Genomic DNA, 6,047 nt, shown 5'->3' with positions numbered 1-6,047 from the left:
CTTCCTATGTTCTCCTCATGCATTCACAGGTTAAGCAGATAGCCATATATTTAGGTAAAATTTGAATGCAGATTGTAGATTTTGGGGGTCCATTTTTTCTGTTGGCTTCCTCCCTCTCAGAATTTCCCTCTGACTTTCCTGTCTTATCTTTTAACCACAACTTTATCCTCTGACCTTAACCCAGTGAGCCTAAAACTTTCTGCCCTCAGAGCTGCACTCAGTTGGAGAGTGTCTTTGTCCAAAAGCCACAAACACAACATTTACATGTAACATTTCATTCTAGTTTCTGCCTACATTCTGTTGCTGGCTAGTACTTTCAAATTTCAAATAGATTTGCTTTCCTAGTTGTTTTTTTTTCCTCTGTGTTAGTGTTGGTACTAACAAGTTATTTTGTCATTATCCCAAAGGCTTTTTGTTAGAAGCTAGACACATTTTTTTTTGTTAATTGTCTCTTGAATGATTTCAGTTTATTAATGATAAATCTGTTTTATTTGTATTAATTGTTAAAATTTATCTAGTCTTATTTCTTATTTTAGTCTACCTGTGCATTTCTGTCTTTTATTGGTATGTTTTGCTTGGAGCTTCAGAATGATGGCTATTTGATGTAAATGTAATTACCAATTTTGTTATTTAGCTTCTTTAATATAGTGATGAGAGGACCAGAGTTATGAACAATCTCAGCAGTGAAATCTATACTTGTGTATCCAGTACCTCTGCATAGATTCATCTACAATGAAGAAGCATGTTGTAGGTGTCTCTGACCTCTTTCCTAGAGCTGGCATGCATCACATCAGGAAAAAGTTTCCCCCACTTACTGCTTGAGTTCACCACAGCATAAATCCCTTCAACTTCCTTTGCAATTATTTTGTTCAAAGTTTAAATGAGGTGTTATTTCCCATAAAATCATAAAATCCCCCATTATGTGTGTATAATTCAGTGAGATTTAGTAAATGTATACAGTTGTGCAACCTTCACCATAATCCAGTTTTGGAACACTTCCATTGCTCCACAAATCCCTCAAGTCCAGCTTTGCAGTCAATCCTCTCTCCCACCACCAACTCAAAGGAAATAATAATCTGATTTTCATCTCCATTGTTTCCTAGAAATTTCACATAAATAAAATCACACAATATGTGGTCTGTTCTGTCTACATTTTTTCACTTAAAATATTTTTGATATTCACACATATTTTTGCATCAGTAGTCTGTTCCTTTTTATTATGGTATAGTATTCCATTACAACAATATACCATAGCACCAGCTGATGGACACTTGGGTTGTTTCTAAGTTTGAGGTTTTCTTTTTTTAAATATTATTGCTCATAGTTTAATGTCATAAATGTACTAAAGGAACACCAGAGCTATCCTTGTGGTCTGATTTAGTAACTCCCATTACCTCCCCAAATTATAAGGTTTAGTGTGGGATTTTGATTTTGTGTCTAACAGTTATTTTCCAAGAATAATGAGATATTCTCAAAAGAATTAATAGTAAGTAGGTACATTCATTCACTTTTGTGGCTGAAATTTCTTGGGTTTAAACAGTGCCCTTCCTTCCCAGGAAGAATGTTTGTAACATTGTTGGTCTGAACATTTGTTTTAATATTTTATTATTTAAAACATTGGAATCTGTGAGGAGAGGAAAGTTACTAAATTGCTGTTTCTTGGAAAGTCCTTACTGCAGTTTTTCCTCAAATTTGATCAGCAAAATCTTTATGCCTTATTTCTCTAAAATGCTAAGATTATATAAATCACAGTCTGTTTCAAGTCTCTAATAAAACTTAAAGAATATTACATTCCAGTAAATAATTCAAATCACTAAGAAATTATGCATTGACAGGTCTAGCTCACACTATGGACAATTCACTTCCAGTATTACTACATACCTTCTTTCATATGGCAAAGAGTTGTTTTCTGACAGATGTACATCAAAGTGGTGGTTCAGCAACTCCAGAAAACATCCTCATCTGATTTTTCACTTTGGCAGAGAAATCTGGAAAACAACCTTTTTCTGACTCTAAGATCCAAAACCATTAACAATTGAATAACACTGCCTCAGATCACAGGGCCCACTGGATGGAATGGAGGAGAGTATGGGCCATGATGTGAACCATTGTCTATGAGGTGCAGAGGTGCCCAAAGATGTACTTACCAAATCCAATGGATGTGTCATGATGATGGGAACGAGTGTTGTTGGGGGGGGGAGAGGGGGGGTGGGGGGGTGGGGTTGAATGGGACCTCACATATATATTTTTAATGTAATATTATTACAAAGTCAATAAAAAAAAACACATGTCAAACTAGTACATGATGTTGACACTCAAAACTCAGAACAAATCACACCATGCATGATTTATATGGAGCAGAAATTGAAGGAAAATTAGAGTCTAGATTTTTCATGTAGAATTTCCAAGATTCACTTTTTCAGTGTTTTGCAGACTCCATCTATGCTGTGACATAGAAGTAATCATTGGAATAACATATATTTCAGAACACTAAGACATAATTTATATTCATCTTTTATCTCTTAAATTGTAATTTCTTGGGATAAGTGAAGTTTAGCTAACCATATTGTGGGGCAATGGAAGTGTTCTAAAACTGGATTATTCTGTCCTTCACCTGTGTGCCACAGAATAAAAATCACTACAGAAATATTATATGTGTTATAGTGGCAATTGCAGGTGTGATTTTTACAAAGGAAACATATCTTGTACTTATGTAAAAATATTTTCTAAAAACAGGATGCCATTAATGTGAGAGATATTAGTTCTTAATTTAGGTGTTTTATTTTCCCTGTCTAACCATAAAGCCGACTATAATGTCTTCTTCTTTTTCTGGTTCTCAAGGAAGAACATCAGTATAGATTTATGTATATATGTATATTTATAACTATACATAAATTATATTCCTTTGTAACTCATCTTAATAAAAAATGGAAGTATTATCAAATACAATATTTTTGTGTTGCAAAACTCCAAATAAAGCAAAAATATAATTTATTCTGAATTACTGACAGAATCATAGTTCGTTCTCAAATACCTCCTGCTTAAAGTGTAAACCTGTACTGTTCAGACCACATACACCATCCAGAGAATGCCTTGTTTGTTTCATTCTGCCTCTCATCAGCAGTCTCTGCTGCAGCAAACCCTTCTTAATGAATTTTCAGTCTCAAGTATTTATTTGGTCCTTAAAGAAAATTTAAGTAAGCCTAAAGGGAAAATATCAGTAACGCCATTTAGACAAAAACAAAAATGGATAAGGGCTTTTAAGTGTGATTTGCCCATTTTTCTTAAACTGGGAGATAACTGATGAGTTTGAGAAAATGAGGAATAAATTATCCTAGCAATAGTTAGAATCTAATTTGTGAAAAACTCCTTTCCACCATTTTAGTTCACCCCATATATCCAGATTATTCTACCTATACCTATATTGCTTTTTTTTTTTTTGCAGTTTACTGTGGAAGATAATTGAGCATGGCTTACATTTCTCATTTTCAATGCTTTGCAATTTTCTTATCTGCAGGTTAGAAGCTAGAAAATTAAAGCTACCTTTTCTATGCTATCTTAAAGATCAAGGTCCCCATGTGGGGAAGGAGTGGGGTGAGGGGGTAGAGGGTATATGGAGACCTAATATTTTTTACTGTAACATTAAACAAATTAAGACAAAAAAAAAAGAAGAAGAAGAAAAAAAAAAGGTCCCCATGTGGCCTAGCATCTACCAAACAGGAACCTTGAACCTTGCAACGTGAGCTCGCTCTTAAAGCACTTGCCCAGGGTGCACACATTGTTTTGACTCCCACTTATTGACTCACATTTCTTTTACAAGAGCAAGTCACCTGGCCTAGCCTTCATCACTTGTGTAGCATATAAATTGCCCCCAGGACAGGCAGCACATATCTGAGAGCAATAACATCATACTTTAAGCAGGAGAAGAGCACAATCTTATTTATTTATATCAAGAAATAAATTATAGGGAAACAAAAATGGAAGAGTGAAGCTAGTTAAGAAATGTTTCCAATGTCCAAGAAAGATATGATTTGTGGCTTCTACAGAGCATTTGGAAGTGGAGAGAATGTGGTGTGTTTTGGTGGTAGAGTCAACATGGCTGGCTGATGGATTAGATGCTGGGTATCAAGGAAAGGAATCATTCAAAGATGATGACGCCATGCTTTATTTAGCCAATTATGAAATAAAGCATGAACCCAAGAAAAGTTAGAATCCAGGAGTGGGGATTCACCAGGAAGGTGAATCAAATAATTCTTTCTCCAACTATGACATCCAAGGTACCAGGAGAAGACACATCTACATGATATGCCACCCCAAGCGTTAAGGAATATATAATACCTATGTTGCATAAATTGATCCAGGGCCAAAAAATATATGTAATTAGCATATTGTGATACTGATAATAAAACTTAAAGGAGAAAGCACCAATAAGGGGAAAATGCAGCCTATCTATAATTTTAATATAGATTTCTTTGAAAAATCTAAATTCAAACTTAGCAAATTAAAATCCAAAGATTCTGAAAATAATGCACAATGACCAAATATTCTGTAATCTATGAACAAAAGTGTGATGCAAAATTTAGTAAATCACTAAATATAATAATCACATAAAGAGTTTAGAAACATCAATCATATCACCCCTCTCTCTCCTAGGACATATACCAAAGCCTTTGTTCTTGGAATTTTTTCCCAGAAGTTTGGTCTAACAGGGCCATTAGGCTCAAAACAAGGCGATTCAATTACTTTCCACTCAATTTCTCCCAGTCTCTCTCTAGCAAGTAATTTATAACTCAGTGATCTCCAATCTAAGAGGTTAATGTTCCCCTGACTTTTCCACACAGGATTAATTGCCTTAGGGGAATTCCACAGACAAGGCAATGAGTGCTTTTGGATTGTTTCATTTAACATTTCTTGCTTCTTTTACTAACAATCACAGTGGATGAGAAAGTTGGAGATAAACACATCTTGTAAAAATCAAAGTCCACAAACTACTTACAACTAATTGGAGTTGTTTACTTCTTCATTTATTCACCCTCTCAATAAATATGTACAGTTTCTCTAATACATTCCAAACACTGTGCAAGGAAGTGGGAGTGAAAGTTCTTGAAGAAGTTCTTGAAGAATTTTTTATAGGTATATTACTTTAAAAGTCTATCCATATAAACATAGGGTAGATACATAAAGCAAAAAGAAAAATCAGTAACAAGGCACAAGTTAACTGAAAACAAAAATTGACATGATATTTTTGATTGATAGAAGTTTGGGATGTGATAACATAGCCAAGTGCTTGGCTGATCATCTTGTATGTGGTCCACATAAGTAAAACGTGGACAGAGGGTACTAAGGGTAGAAAACCGAGAGCAGAGACATTTCTCAATTTGTCTTTAGATCAGTTGTGGTTCTAGGAGGAAACAGATAGTATATACTTTAATTACGATTATTCATGGAGGATTTAATAAGGTGGCTAATTCCAAAGATGTAAAGAGGTGGTAGGGAAAGCACCTCCTGGTGGCAGGTTCTGGAGAAAGGACTGCAAAGGTGGCAGCAGCCTGAGACAAGCCAACAAAGAGGCAGTCTGGAAAAAAAATATCCAGCCCTCACCTTCCTTTTCCCCACCAATCCCCTGCTTGGCTCCCCATTGTCCAAATCCACCTACAAGTTAGAGCAAATATTAAATTACTTCAGATTAGCCCATTCAAAACAGAGAAGTAGAGCAAGTAGACCTGGAGGTAAAAAAGAGAAACGCAAGATATTCACCAAAGTCCTCTCAAAAAAGATGTAATAAAAAAAAAATTAATGTATAGCTAAGTACTATGATCATGAAATCCCATAGAGCAGCTGCATTATAATTCATTAGTGATGCTCTAAGCAGAGCCCATGTGGCATATAGTGTAGCTCTATGAATCCCCACAGATATGAAACAGCACAGGATACTGTTTCAACTCCAGGGATTCCACAGAGTGAATTCAGTCTCTCAGTCCTCTGCTTCCCCCTCACCCTGGAGCTAGAATTTGGAGATGCCCTCTTGGGACAGGAGCCCTCCCTTC

Source organism: Dasypus novemcinctus, chromosome 23 (assembly GCF_030445035.2).
Source record: "Dasypus novemcinctus isolate mDasNov1 chromosome 23, mDasNov1.1.hap2, whole genome shotgun sequence".
In the NCBI taxonomy this organism is placed as follows: Eukaryota; Metazoa; Chordata; class Mammalia; order Cingulata; family Dasypodidae; genus Dasypus; species Dasypus novemcinctus.
Note: the sequence above shows the minus strand (reverse complement) of the source record.